General features: G+C 54.9%; 1 long non-coding RNA gene across 1 annotated transcript; it reads right to left on the minus strand.

Annotated features, from left to right (window-relative positions):
- Positions 1-2,696: 2,696 nt before the first annotated feature.
- Positions 2,697-5,874, minus strand: LOC118881534. The gene is made up of 3 exons (XR_005016558.1): positions 5,755-5,874; positions 3,305-3,468; positions 2,697-2,782 (listed from the first exon to the last, which is right to left on the minus strand). It is a non-coding gene; the product is annotated as an uncharacterized LOC118881534 (long non-coding RNA).
- Between the last annotated feature and the right edge of the window lie 9,710 nt (positions 5,875-15,584).

Consider the following 15,584-nt stretch of genomic DNA (forward strand, 5'->3'; position numbering starts at 1 on the left):
GCATGGCCAGAGGGGTCCCCTCACAGCCCTGGCCAGGGAGGACGCCCTGAGTTAGGGTTTCACGTCCAACCCAGACAAAACCTGCTGTTCTTTATGGTGCCATAGAAACGGATACAGGACAGAGCTCAGCTCCTCCTCCCTGGCAAGTTGGAGATCGCTGGCATTTCTGGCCCTGCCTGCCAATGCGTCTGGGGGCAAAGGGCACAGGAACACAGCTCTGCCACTTGTCACTCAGAGGGACAGTGGCCTGTGCTCCCGAGACTGCTTGCAGGACCACAGGGGAGGGTTTAGGAAGGGTCAGACAGTGAACACGGTAAAAGTCAGGGGTGTAAAATGGTTTCACGTAAATAATCCGGAAACAGCTGCCTAGAATGTTCTTTACATTGGAAAGTATGCTTTGAGGTGATTATTCAGGATTTTATAGGCCATTGCTTGCCTGAGCCCCAGGCTGGCTTCTGGCTTTGCAGAAAAGTGATGTCGTGTTTTACGAGTGGCAGATGGCTTTTATCACACCTCTGCATCATCGCTATGGTGACAGGGCTGTGCACTGCCCTGGGACGGGGTACCGCATGGCTGCACGCGGGCAGACTCTGCAGATCGGGCCTTGAGCAGGGGCCCCTGGACGAGGCCTGACCAAGTGCGTTCCTCTCTGCAGCTTCCCGGCCGGTCAAGCGGCTGCGGCAAGGACAGCGCCCGTGCCCCCTGCCCCACCCCCGCAGGGATGGCGTCCACTCCAGGGCCCACGGAGGCCTCTGGCCTCCTTTATCCCCACTTTGCTCTGCAGTCACCTGCACAAACTTCCTTGGCCAAACCCCGCTCTCTTTATCAGAAGACAACAAAAGCAATTCTTCTTCTTCATCTGCGCCCCTCCAGTCCAGGCCCTCATCGAGGGGTAAAGGCCAAAGCCTCACTCCCCTCTGCTCGCTCCCACTGGACGCGAGGTCGACGGATGCCTGCCTCCCGGGGGCTCCCGTAAGCTTGACCTGCTCCAGCCTCCCAGGCGCTGCAACAGAATTTGGAAAGGAGGACCGAGTTCACTCCAGGGAAATCACTGTGTTTGATCCAAAGAGGCAACAGCTTCAACTTCCCCTCAAAGCTTTGGCTCCTCGTCTCCACTCTCTCCAGAGATTAAAGGAAAACTTGGGCCCACCAGAGGGGGCCCAGCACCCAGGACCCCAGCTGAGCCTCCAGGATGAGGAGTCAGAGAAAGGCTCAGAAGCATCGGCCAGGGCAGGTGAGGCAGGGCGGAGCCCCGGGGAAAGAATGGTCCAAAGCCAGGGGCAGAGGGACTGAGGCGGCAGAGATGTGAGTAGGGGGTCCAGACCATTCTCTAAAGGATGCCAACAGCCCAAGCCCATGTCTCCAGCTCACAGGAAGGAGGAGAACCGGGCGTCAAGCTGGCCCACTTCCCTCGGGCGCTCTGTGATCTGAGTGACCACAGAGTGGACCCTGTGCCTCCCAGGCCGCACTCCCCACCCCACCCCTGTGCCTCCCAGGCCGCACTCCCCACCCCACCCCTGTGCCTCCCAGGCCGCACTCCCCACCCCACCCCTGTGCCTCTGAGCAGAGCCCACTACAGGCTGCTGCCCCCAGACAGGATCTGACTGTGGTCCACTCTGGTGCCATGCAGAGTGGTCTTTATTTTCTCAGAGGAGCCAGGGAGGGGCCCCTGAGAGGCTGTGGGGACGCTGAGTTCTCTTTAGAAAGCGCCCCCACGACTGGCCCTAGGCCTCAGGGGACTTGGAGGGGATGGGACCCTTCCCTGGGACGCAGCCTCTGCAATGGTCTGTGCTCCCCCATCATGTCTGACTCTCAGCCTGGCCTCTCATTTCAGAAGGCAGGTGTGGAGGAGATCTGAACGATGTTTTCAGACGCCTCAGCAGTTTGGACTAAAAATAGGGTCAACGAGAAGTGGAGAAGCAGGAGCCGAAGGCTGGACAAGCACTAGTGGCCACAGTGATGCAAAGCAATGGAACTTTCCAGAAATCCCACCCTGCAGTCCTGGAGCCTTCGCCCCAGTGCTGAAGTCCCCTGCCCGATCCATATCCTTCACTCTGCAGAATGGTTGGGGTAGCCCCCAGCACTGGGGTTCCCCCAGCAGCCTCCCAAGGCCCCTCATCGCCTACAGTGGGGTGTGGCCTCCCCGGAACACAGGGATCTGGAATTGCTCCCCCGGATTCTGGGCACAAGGCCAGCACTACCAGGCAGCAGGGGGCCAGGTGTGACTGGAGGGACGTTGTCAATCCCGAGTCCCCGGGAAGTGACCTCTTGGACAAAGTCACCAGGCTCCCAAAGGGCTGATGTCGCCCTCGGAGGCCTGCGGGCCTGGAGCCACGCCCGCCGTGAACCCAATCCAGTGTCTTAGGACCAAGAACAAAGTGAATATTTGGGGTGTGGCTAATGTTATTCTAAATACCTATGGAACCAGCTGATCTAAAAACAAAACCGTTTTCTGAAAGCACTGAGCTCAAAGCAGCCGAGTATTCCTTCCCCTCCCACCAGGGGGCCCGGCTCCGCCTCCCTCATGGTCGCTGCAGGGGGCGGGAGGGGTGGGGTGGGCTGGGGGCCTGTGTCCACCTCCCTTCAGCTCCCTCCGTCCACACAGGTCTCACAGGGTGGTCAGGCGAGTTTATCAGAAACACCACAGCCTGGGCGGCTTAAGTAACATTTATTTCTCAGTCAGGAGGCTGGACGTCGAGATCAAGGCGCCGGCATATTTGGCATCTGGTGACGCCTCACTTTCTGGTCACTAGCCGGCTGCCTTCTCACTGTATCCTCGTGGCTGAAAGGGAAAAGAGCTCTCTGGGGTCTCTTCTCACCAGGGCCCTGATCCCACTCATGAGGCCTCCACCCCCGGGACCTCATCACCCCCCAAAGGCCCACCTCCTGCAATAGTCATGTTGGGCATCAGGTTTCAATACACGAATTTTGGCAGGGACCCAAATGTTCAGTCTACAGCAGAAGTGGTGCAGGACCTGCCTGGGTCTCATCTCATCCCAGAGTCCAAATCCTTTGGCAAAACAGAAGGGGAACTGACCCCTGCCTGGACCAGCCACCAGCCCTCCCGCCCTCCCAGTGGACGGCACACGGCTTGGGAAGAGCTGGGAGGGGAGGCTGAAGGGGAGGGGACAGCCAGCAAGCTCCTCGCCCAGCAGAGAGACCCTGAGGGGCCCTGGAGGACCCCTGCCAGCCCAGCTGTTGGCCCAGGCCCTGTCCATCTGAGGCCCGACCTCCACCCTCTGCCCGCACCCTGCATGCCCGGCCCGGCTCAAGGAGAGCGCGGCCACTGCATTCACACTCACACCATCTGCAAACCCCTGGCCATTTCTTCATCCACGTGGGGGCCGTCCAGCTGGCCTCCAGGCCTCGGTGCTCAAAGCAGTGTCTGCTCCAGCCATGATCCAGCGGCCTCCTGGGCAAGTTATTCCCAGTCCCCGGGATCCATCATCTCTCTTCTGCCAGGAGGACCTGGAGAACCAAGGATGCTTGGCTTCCTAGCCTCGTCGGGCTCTGCCCCAGCCCTCCATGCAAGCCCAGCACAGGAAGTCGGGGTGTCTGGAGCGGAAGAGGGCGTGGTCTGTGACACGGAACATTTTAGCCTCTGCGGGTGTAGCTGGTGGGAGGCTGGGCCCAATAACACTTTATTATGGACACTGAAATTTAAATTTCATATAATTTGCACGTCAAGAAATATTCTTCTTTATATTTTTTCCCAACCACTTAAAAATACAAAAATCATTTCAGTTTGCTGGTAAGCAAAGATGGAGGCAGAACAGGGGCTCAGATCTGCAGTTTTCTGCCCTGGCCTTAGATGGTTCTTTTTAAAGAGACCCTTTGAAAGAGATCCTTTGGTTTCCATATTTTAAATACAGAATATTTTATAAAGTTTCCATTTATACACATTTTTAAAAAATGTTACTCTAAGACCACACTTGCCACTTGGTTTGGAATTCGTAGATTCTGTCCTACACTTCTGGGCCTGAAGCCCCGCCCCAGGCAGCCAGTCCCAAGAGCCTTGGGGAGGCAACTCCTGAGACCGCAGCCCCCGGCTCACACGTATACATGGGGCAGGGCACCCTCCCATCCACCCTCCCACAGCTCGTTCCATCCGAAGGACCCAGGACGCCTGGAACCTCGCAGCAACCCCCGAGGCCAAGGGGGTGTCCACCAGCTGAGGGAGGCCAGCGGTCGCCCAGGCTCCAAGTGAGGTTCAGAAACATCGGTTTTCTGGGTCAAGCTCTGCTCGCTCTGGACCTTGTATATAGAGGTGTGCCTACACCTCAGAAACACAGGGCCTGGGCTGGGGGCCGGTACACAGCCATATGCAGGTGTGGGGACCAGAAGACAGTCCCAGGCCTTGGCCCCGGGTCCTTGCAGACGTCCTTCTGATTCAGGAGCCCAGTGGGGCCTCGGGAGAGTGGGGAAGGGTCAGTGTGTCCCACATCGCAAATTTCAAATGGACACCAAAGCAAGGCCGGGAGGACGGTAGGTATGACGTCCATGCCTGAGTGTCCCACTGACACACGGCCTCCCATGGGTGCTGGAGGATCCCCGGCCTTCTCGGTCCCTGTGCAGGGGGATGGGTGCAGCTTGGGGGCAGGGAAGTGGGGGGTCGTTCCCCTAATACCCCCAGATGTGTGGTAGGGACACACTGGCTTCTGGCCAGCATAGGAGGGGTGAGACCCCCGATCCCCTGGGACGGGGTCCACACAGCGTTTCCAGGCAGAGAACCGCCACAAAAGACCAGACACAGAGGTTAGGCCTGAAGCACTTTTCCAGCCTCCCCCCACAAAGAGAAAAAAAGGCAGAAACTTTCTCTCTAGGCCAAGGATAAATTAGCCGAGGGCAAACACAGCACAATGATCATTTATCATCTTGAGCCAGAGAGGGTACTGGGAATCCTGTCCTGGCCTCAGGACTCAAGGTCAGAGCTTCTGCTTTCCCTCATTATTTCTATTTTTAAATATTGTGCTCAGGCCTCTTGCAAAAATAGCAAGAGGTGAGGACATGTCAAGCGCTAACATGCCTCCTCTTTGTCAGAAAACTGCAGGGATGCAGGAAAAACCAGCCAGGATCTGGGCAAGTGGCATCGCATCGTCCACCACCAGGGTTGGTGGCCCCCCTGCTCGCTGCACAAGTGAGTAAACTGAGGTCCCCCAGGGCAGGCACACACCAGGGTCAGTCCAGGAATAAGGCCCTGGAGCCATGGGTACTGGTCCCTCTGAAACACTGGCCCAGGCGGCCAGAAGGCCCAGGTCCTGGGGTCCTGATGGCAGGGGAGCAGCGAGAGCAGGGCTGCCCACTTGTAGGGCCCCGACCTCTCTGTTCTGACCATAGGGCAGGGCCTTCCCAAGCGGTGCCTGAGAGCTTAGATGCTGGACATTCAGTCCCATCACAAGGAAATTAGGATGTGCCCCTTTGGGAAGAGCTGAGGGACAAGGAACACACATGTGTGCACACACAGACGTGGGTGAGTGTGTACACGTGTACACGTATTCGTGTGTGGATGCGCACGTGCACATGTGTGTGTGATGCGTGTACACGTGTGTTCGTGTGTTCAAGTGCGTGTGCACACACGTGCGTGTTAGTATGTATATGCGTGTGCACAGCCCCCTTCCAGGCCTGGAGGAGCAGGGATTCTCGAAAGGGCCAGGAAGCCCCTGCTCCTCTCCACCCAGAAGGCTAGGCATCAGCCCCCATCCTGGAGCAGCTTCGTGGAGGTGAGTAAACCCAGGGCAGCGGGCCCTGCTGTACCTGACGTTAGAATCACCAGAGCAGGTCCATGTCCGCTGGGCCCTGCGAGTCTGGAAAGGGTCACCCTCAGCTGACGCTCCGGGGCCACACTCCACCTCTCCTTTTCTGTCTCCATCTAGAATGCAGCATCTGGCTCCAGGCCCGGAGGCAGACGGGTGGCCGTGGAAAGAGAACAGAGAAGCAGCAGCAGGACTGCTGTCTGCTCTGTCCTCCCGCAAGCCCCCCGAAGGCCCCCGACCCACCCACTCAGAGCCACGTTGGCAGGCTGGGGCTCCTTGGAAAGGACCCTCTGGGGCTGACTGGGGACCTGCCTTACACAGAGGCCTTGTTTAACCCTCTGATCTACTCACCCCTTCGTTAACTGAACACACATCCCAAAGTGCCCACAGGGAGCCAGGCTCTGCCCTCAGCCCTCGAGTGTGGTGCGTCCAGGACGAAGAGTAAGAGGGGCGGGGGCTCCCGTCCTTCCTGGGCCCAGGGCTCCCACTCATTGCCAGGAGACCAGCGGCATCGCTGCATCTTCCCTGGGGGTGGGTGGGAGCCCCAGGGTCACTTTCCCAAAGGCCTCATGACCCCCTTGCAGGACAGAGGCTGCTTTCTACACCAGAGCCCTGGGGAGTTGGTGTGCAGACAGCCCTGGGCCAACACGGCGTTGCAGAGCAAGGGGTAGCTGCAGGGCAGGCTGACTGGGGGAGATGGCTGTGTGGACCCCTGACAAAGGGAAAGGCACTGCACCATAAAGTGGTCCAAAGCCGGTGCTACTTACCAAATTGCCCAGGACCCAGCATCATAATATGACAGCATTTGGCTTCTCATGTTTTCTGTGGTCAGGGGATCTGGCGGCCTGGCTGTGTCTTCAGCCTTGAGGGCTGTCAGGGGGTGGGTTAGGGGTGCCATGGGTGCCCCCAGTCCATGTCATGTGGGCCCCTCTGCCTCTTCATTGGCTGCTCACAGCAGGGCAGCAGGCTTTCTAGAGGGGGAGAGAGAGAGAGAGAGAGAGGTCAGAGCCCTTATTCCCTGATCTCTGAGGAAGAGCCCTCTATCCCCACACTCTCCCATTAGAACCTAGACCTGGGTCCTGGCTACACACACAGTGAGGGGGGTGCACAAGGGTGGCTACTGTCTGGGGTGATAACACTGAGACGTGACACCTTAAGGGGAGGGGACCCCACCTGACCCCAGAGCCGCACCTGCCCCTTGTTCCAAGTGTCCTGCCTGCCATGGCTCAGTTCTGAGGACCCACCCAGGTCTCCACCGAGTGCAAGTGTCGCAGCCCTGCAGTCTGCACAACCTTTTTGAAAGTCAAGACCCTTAAAGCTAGGGACTTCCCTGGTGGCGCAGTGGTTAAGAATCCGCCTGCCAATGTAGCGGACACGGGTTCAAGCCCTGGTCCGGGAAGATCCCACATGCCGCGGAGCAACTAAGCCCGTGCGCCACAACTACTGAGCCTGCGCTCTAGAGCCCGCAGGCCACAACTACTGAAGCCCGTGTGCCTAGAGCCCGTGCTCCGCAACAAGAGAAGCCACTACAACGAGAAGCAGGCACACCACAACGAAGAGTAGCTCCCGCTCTCAGCAACAAGAGAAAGCCCGTGCGCAGCAATGAAGACCCAACGCAGCAAAAAATAAATAAATAAAATATAAATAAATTTATATATAAAAAAAAAGACCCTTAAAGCTATTCATACCATCGACCCAGAAGGAAATTACTCAGCTGAAGGACAAACAAATAAAAACATAATAGCAACCAAAAAAGGCTTCCATTCCTGAAGATATTTGTGACATTACGTGTAAAATATACACATGGAGGAAAAGAACATTTTAGCATTCAAGTCATGGGAGGTGAATCATGGCTGATGAAGTTACTGGAATATGATTGTGTTACGACAGGTTTCAGCATGACTTAGATCCTGAGAAAATAGTGCCAATTATGTGTTAAAACAAGGTGGTTTGTGCACTGAGACAGAGGCCACGTGGAATGTCCACATTAGTGCTGAAAATGGTAGTAGGTGTGAGCAAATGTGAAAAAGAATGTGCTAAAGTAACAGGATTATGGGTGTGTGTTTTCCTCAAATTTCTCTTTAACAGAACGATCCAGGTTTTGCTAACATAGAGGAGATGAGAGGTCAGGGCAGGGGCTCCTTGCTGAGCCAGAAGAGCCTGGGGGGGGTGGGGGGGCCAGGGGCGTGGGAGGTGGAACAGGTGGGTCTGAGGAGGGAGAGGTGGGGAGAGGGTCGGGGTGAAGAGGCCCGGCCTCTGGGAACCTCTCAGTCAGGCTCATCGTAATTAAAGAAAGGAAGATTAATGGTGTTAACATTCTCCCAAAATGATGATGGAGAAACTAAGTACTGAAAAAAAAATTTAAGATAATGGGAAATGAGGTGTGTGCATATAAATATTTTCCCTTTAGTCAGTTGTGATCAAGGAAGGCAGTGCCTCGGGCTTTTGTGACAAGATACGTCCCTCCCCCCACCGTCCTGGCGGCTGTCACTCAAGCTGGGGCTTGATGGTGAGAAGCAATTGCCCACCGGCTCATTTTATGGCTCATTAAGCAAGCACAGCAGATGCCTAGTCCTGCTTTCGGCCTTGAGGAGAGTTTGAATGTCTGCACTGCTAATGATGCTGGACTTAGCAAAGGTCAGGGCGAACATTCATGGACTCTGTATCCGCACAGAGTCAGGGGTCTGTTTCTTCCTCCTGCAATCCTGTGGGTGTGACTAAAAGCCAGGCTGAAACCCACGCAATGAGGAAATTGCATGACTACCTAAGGCACTGGGGAGGGAGTGGCAGGAGTCTGCAAGGGACAGACACACCTGCGTCCCCGGGCATCGGGACAGGAGCAGCCCTGACTTAATGAGTCTTTTTTTCAACCAAGGTCACATTTAAGGATTTCATAGGAAGCGGGGTCTTCCCCTGAGACAGGGAGCAGCTCAAGTCCATTTTCCCTTTGAAATAGTCCTCTTGATTTTTAACATACAAGTGGTTTAGATTCAATGATTTTATACTTGTTAAAAAATATATGTGGACGTGTAAATAAAAGTGGATAAAGGGATTAGTCTCCGAAATTTACAAACAGCTCATTTGGCTCAATATCAAAAAAAAAACACACAACCCAATCAAAAAATGGGCAGATGACCTAAATAGACATTTCTCCAAAGAAGACATACAGATGGCCAAGAAACACATGAAAAGATGCTCAACATTGCTAATTATTAGAGAAATGCAAATCAAAACTACAATGAGATATCACCCCACACCAGTCAGAATGGCCGTCATCAAAAAAATCTCCAAACAACAAATGCTGGAGAGGGTGTGGAGAAAAGGGAACCCTCCTACACTGTTGATGGGAATGTAAATTGGTGCAGCCACTATGGAGGAGGACAGTACGGACGTTCCTTAAGAAACTAAAAATAGAGCTACTGTATGATCCAGCAATCCCACTCCTGGGCGTGTATCCAGAGAAAAACATGGTTCGAAAGGATACATGCACCCCAATATTCATAGCAGCGCTGTTACAATAGCCAATACATGGAAGCAACCTAAATGTCCATTGAGAGATGAATGGATAAAGAATATGTGGTACATATATACAATGGAATATTACTCAGCCATTAAAAAGAATGACATAATGCCATTTGCAGCAACATAGGTGGGCCTGAAGATTATCATACTAAGTGAAGTAAGTCAGACAGAGAAAGACAAATATCATATGATATTGCTTATATGCAGAACCTTTAAAAAAGGATACAAATGAACTTATTTACAAAACAGAAACTGACTCACAGACTTAGAGAACGAACTTATGGTTACCGGGGAGAAGGGTGGGAGGGAGGGATAGATTGGGAGTTTGGGATTGACACGTACACACTGCTATTTATAAAATAGATAACCAACAAGGACCTACTGTATAGCACAGGGAATGCTGCTCAATATTCTGTAATAACCTAAATGGGAAAAGAATTTGAAAAAAAATAGATACATGTATATGTATAACTGAATCACTTTGCTGTACACCTGAAACTAACACAACATTGTTAATCAACTACGTTCTGATATAAAATAAAAAAAAATTAAAGTTCAGCCCTTGATTAATTGAATGAATAAATAAATAACAAAAAATATGAGGATATGTAAATAAAAGTGGATAAAACATCAAAATGCAGCCGCTGAAGGAGTTGCAAGGGGTAGGGGACCTGGAATCCCTCGACCCTGGTCTTGGAGGGGCCAGGGACACCCCGACAACTCTGCAGGATCTGAGGGACCCACTGGAGACCCTGGATCCTTTAGATTGGGAGCAGCCAGGCCGACCACGCAGGCGGCTCCGCAGGGGTGCTCCCTGCAAGCAGACTCCAGTTTGGGAGGCGGGCTGGTTTGGCTCGGAGCGTGGTACCCACGGCCAAGAGGACTGTGCTGCTTGAGAGGTCACTGAACCACGGACATTGTGTGGCCAGAGAGATAGCTGTCGGTGGTGGGTGGTGGATGAGTGATTCTCACACACAGACCGGAGGGCGGCACCTGAGGCCACGGAGAGACCCTCTAGAACTTGCTTCTTCTGTCAGTGCTTGCTCCCATCAGGGAGGCTAGGACACCTCTGCCTGCCCCCAGAGCCCAGGGGAAAGGTGGCCAGTCACAGAGATCCCACTGGCCTGGCCCCCCCTGGCTCCGACTGTCGGGACCAGGAACTGAATAGCCCCACTGATGCCTGCAGGGCAGGGGGGGCTAGATGGCCACATCCACGGAGATGCTGTGCACACCACCCCCTGCCCCATGCTGGTGTCACGGGAACCCACGTGGCCGCGGAGACCGTGTCCGAGCAGCCGGTCCACAAGACTACACCTGGATTGGGAAGATTGTGTGAAGCTGGTGATGACGTGACACGAAACCATCTGCTCTCAAGAAGGAAGAGTGGGGAACGGTGGGCGCCATCAAAAGCGGCTGTGCGTTTGCAGGTTGCTTGGGAACTTTACTGCAAACACTTCTGTGGCAGAGTAGGCCAGTGTGTGCAGGCCAGGGTGGGAGTGAGGACCTGTAGGGTTGACTTAGCCCCTCCTGGAATGCCCACCAAAATTCCTGGGACGTGAAGCTTGTTCTGAGCACCACAATTTGAAAACCCCTGGCTTGTCCTCTGGGCTGGAGGGCAGCTGCTGTGGACCTGGATGTTCACCTAAGCAACTGCCCTGAGGACTGCTCACACTCCGGGGTGGTGCTGAGTGGACCCCTCAGGGCCTTGAGCAGCCCTCCACGGTGGCGGGGGGCAGCCCTTCTAGCATCTGGCTGGGGGACATTCAGCCTGTCTGGGGTAGAGGGCACAGCAGTGGTGAGAGCTGAGGCCGGAAGCTCGTCCTTCCTGCTGGCATTTCTCTCGAGTAAGCGGGGTCAGGAGGTACAGGGGGAAGATGGCAGGGTCATGAGAGGCACTTGGCAACTGGCCAGAAGCAATATCCGGCCCTCATCCTTCCAGCTCCTCAGAGAAGCAGATTCTGTCTGGGGGGCAAGGGAAGTTGTCTGGTCACCAGCTGGAGCTCCTGATGACCGCGTCTGCCAGGCTCTGGTGCCCAGAGTCCCTCCACAATTTAACCTCACAGCTCAGGAACCCACTGTCGTCTGTTACCAGGATGGGAAAGCACCGTTTCCTCTAAGAAAGCCTACTGTTCAGACCCATGATTTTTATCAGATGGTTAAACTGGGAGCTGATGAGGAACTGTTGGTCCACCTCAGCTTTACTGCCGAGACCTGGCCCCCTGGTATCACACCGTGAGCCAAGGATGACGGGACGTGAGGGCAGACCCTCAGGTCTGCATGCACAATAGCATCTGCTCAGAGCTTGTAGGAGAGGGTCCTTGTCGTGGACCCAAAGCTAAGGAGAGCTCTACGCGGGCCGCGGTGGGAATCGGGATGTTGAGCCAGTGACCGTGACGCTGTTCCCTGAGCCCCGAGGAACTACCTTCCTAAAAGCTGAATTGGACACGAATGAAACCACACCTGTGTGGCCAGGTGAGGGTTGTGTCCAGGCCCCGACAGACGCCCACAGGATCAGCGCCACTGGCCCCAGGAGAGGTTCTGGGAAGTGTGGCTCTCCTGTTCTGACCGGAGGGTTCCTTCCGTCAACACCCATTGCGTATGTGTCCCTCCGGACCTTCCTTCAAGGTAAATGTCAGCACCTTGTGGGGCCAGCCAACAAAAACAGCAGCTGAGGGAAATGTCCCTGAGACTCTCCCCCGAGGAAACCTTCAACATTTTCAATGGGTACTTTATTCAAGTTTGAACACTGTGCTGCCCTTGACGATGGGATTTCTTTGTCTTCTGGCAAACAGCGACCAGGGGCTTTTGTTTCTACTTTCCAGAATAGAAGCCTGCTCAGGGAATCCTTCCCCAGAGCACCCAGTACAGTCTCTCCATGCGCGTGGGGAGCTGCACACCCTCTGCGAGGTCTCTGCCTGACACCTGATGCCCCGGCAGGGATGGGACGTCCACCTGCAGAGCCGGGAGAGCTGGTATTAGATGTGAATGAGAGAGCTAAGAGGACTGTTCTGCTTTTGCTCTGACACCACCTGCTCGGGTCCCGTGTCCTAGAAGCAGCCAGGGCCGTGCAGAACCGTGAATGTGACACAGGACACGTCTACCAGGGGCTGGACCGGGAGAGCCCTCGTTCTGAGAGATGCAGGCCGTGTCATTCACAGGCACAAGCTCACCAACTTCTTCCTGTACGGAAGGCCGGCTGAGGGTTTTGTCGGAAGCCTCACGTGAGCTCTGCTGGTGAGCTGCATTTTCTTTCCCTGGATCTGGTGAGATCTGGTGGGATTTGGTGGGCAGGCACCTGGCTGAGGCTGGCCAGCCCGAGCCCCTGGTCCCTCTGATGTGTGATGGGCCCAGGGTGAGCACGACCCCACGGTCTTGGAGACCACCTTGCAGGCTGATGTGAACTCAAGTGTGGAGCAGAGAGAAGAGGTCTGTTTCTCAAGATCACCAGCTTGAGGGAGAGGTAAGCCCAGAATGGGTCTTGGTGACATTTGTGGAGGAGCTTCTGGAGAGCGAAGCCGCACTCAGGGAGCAGTTCTGGAGACGAGCGAGGGAGGGAGGGAGGGAGGGTCCAGCGACTCTGTGGGTCTCTAAGTCCATCTGTCTGCCAGAGTCCAACTCCTGGACGTTTTCAATGACCTGAGCTAATAAAATTATGTTTAATTTTTATTTTGCCTGATTTAATTTGGCTTTGATTTCTATTACTTTAAACAAAAATAATCTTAGAGAGATGCTACTTCAGTCTGCAAAAGAGAAATTTGAGGCTTAGGTGATGCAAGGACTGAATGTTTGTGTCCTCCCCAGATTCATATGGGGAAATCCTAATGCCCAATGGGATGGCGTTTGGGGTTGGAGCCTTCGGGAGGCGACTAGGTCATGAGGGCAGAGCCCTCATGAAAGGGATTAGTGCCCTTGTAAGAAGAGACTGGGGTCCCCTCGGCCCCTTCCACCAAGTGAGGCCATGGCAAGGAGATAGCCATCCTTGAACCAGGAAGTGGGCCCTCTCCCGACAGTGCTGGCACCCTGATCTTGGACCTGCAGAACTGGGAGAAATAAATACCAGTCTGTGGTATCTTTGGTCTGGCAGCCAGAAAGGCCCGGACAGATGGGCAGGGAGGTGTCCAGGGTCGCCTGTCTGGGAACAGGGGCAGCCTTACTCAGCTCCCATTGCTTTAATCACCAATAATTTGGTTCTCAAGTTCCAATGAACATGGGATTCACTGAGGGAGCTTGTTAAATGCAGACTGAAGGGCCTCCACCACAGATTCTACTCAACAGGTCCCAGGAATCTGCATTTTCCACAAGAGTCCCAGGTGATTCTGGCACAGACCACATCTTAGTGAAGATAAAATCTACTCTGCGGGACTTCCCTGATGGTCCAGTGGTTAAGACTCTGCACTCCCACTGCAGGGGGCACGGGTTTGATCCCTGGTCGGGGAAGTTCCGCGTGCTGCACAGTGTGCCACCTCCCCCCCACCCCCAAAAAAATCTACTCTGCGATACTGGCTGTCCTTGTTCATCCCTGATAGCATCTGTACCCAAATCCTCACCTAGAATCACAGACTTTAGCACTGTCGTCACGTCTCAACGGGCGGAGCTTGGCCCCTGAACAGGCCTGTGTGTCTGACCTCGGGGCTGGCCCTCCAGACCCTGTTAGGGACACAGGTGTGCCCCCTCCTCCCGCAGGGCCTTTTGTACAGAAAGCCCAGGTGACAGGCCCATCCCCTCTCACACTGTGGGACTTTGGTCTCGTGATGAATCGTGGACGAGATCTTAGTACCCTCACAGGCAGACGCGTGGCTCTGGCAACCGGACAGTGATCCAGGAGGAAATTCTGCTGTGCAGACGTGTCCTGCAGCGTTCTGTCTTCCTTGGCTCTGTGCCCCACGCTGTGCCGCCTGTGCATTTCCTCAGGGGCCTCGGTGGGCCCAGCCTGGACCGAGGAGGGCATCAGGACAGACCAGCTTGAACCCCCTCCACACACACCCACAGAGAAGGAGTTCTGTTCAGACCTGAAAACTCTGCTGCAAGTGAACAGCCCCAATGATCAAAACTTCACCAGTAAAATTCATATTTCTTGGGCTCTTTCTGAAGGAAAGGGAAATAGGCAATTAGGGTAAATTGTGACCCCTCTATGTCACCAAGGGGTGGAGCAGGAGGCAGGAGGCCCTCCAGCGACCCCAGTGGAACCGCAGCCCTCAGTTTAGGGAATTTTTGAACTATGTGGACCAGCTGGCGGCTGTGCTCACAGGGGCTGCCCACGCCGGTCTACCCAGCACCACACTCCCTCCCGTGGCCATGGCATGGCGTGGCCCTTCCCTGTCGCCCTCTAATTCTCCTGACCGGCCACAGATCCCACTCCTTCCTGAAACACTTCCCCATCTGGCTTCCACTCACCACATTTTCCTGTTTTCGTTGGTCCACCCGGCCTCACCAGCCTCCTTCGCACGGCGTCACCGTCCTGGCTCCATCCTGGCACTGCTCTCCCCCGCGTCGCTGTCCTGCTCGTGACCGCGACCCCTCGGCTCTGAGCATCGGCCTCTGATCCCCAGCCCCAGCCCCAGCCCCTGGTCTGAATCCAGGTCCACATGCCCTACAGCCTGGGGAACCTCTCCTACAGGTCGTGTGATAGGCCGACCATGTCCTCTCACACCTGCCGTGAGCCTGCCCTCTGAAGTCAAGGGTTCTGTCCATCCCCTCTGCCCTCCCTCTGTCTACCTCACATCTGTCTCGGACCCCTTCTCCCTGCCCCCACCTTTCCCCACGGTCAGAGCTGCTGCCCCTCCCGAAGGCACGACCGAGGCCCCTCCCCACTCACCTCCTTCCTCCTTCCCGCAGTAATTGGGCCGTCACCTCCTCTCAGGGAGCTTCTACTTTCCATCAGAAGATCAGCAAAAAAAAAAAAAAAAAAAAAAAAAAAAAAGAAGGAGAATTTATGAATACCTGTGACAAAGATTGCTAGTTCGAGCTGAGGTCTAGAAAAAGTCCCTGCTTTCCTGAGTCACACTCACCCCCTGCACCAAAAGAGTGGGTTTTTCCCGCACCAGCTGGGCACCCTATGGTGCCCTCAGTTCTGACAGATCCCATGGGTGATGGGTCAACCCCTGGGATGGCCCCCACTCAGGTGCCAGGTCTAGGTTGTTACCTGTGCTTCTGACCAACCAGCTATAACACAGGGGGTCCCCTGACCTCCTCTTTGGGTTCAGTAATCTGCTACAGTGCCTCACAGAACTCAGGGAAACACTCCTTACGTTTACTGGTTTATTATAGTAAAGGATGTGATCTAGGAACTGGGCCGCACAGCAGGAGGTG

The sequence above is a fragment of the Balaenoptera musculus genome, chromosome 15, assembly GCF_009873245.2.
Source record: "Balaenoptera musculus isolate JJ_BM4_2016_0621 chromosome 15, mBalMus1.pri.v3, whole genome shotgun sequence".
NCBI lineage: Eukaryota > Metazoa > Chordata > Mammalia > Artiodactyla > Balaenopteridae > Balaenoptera > Balaenoptera musculus.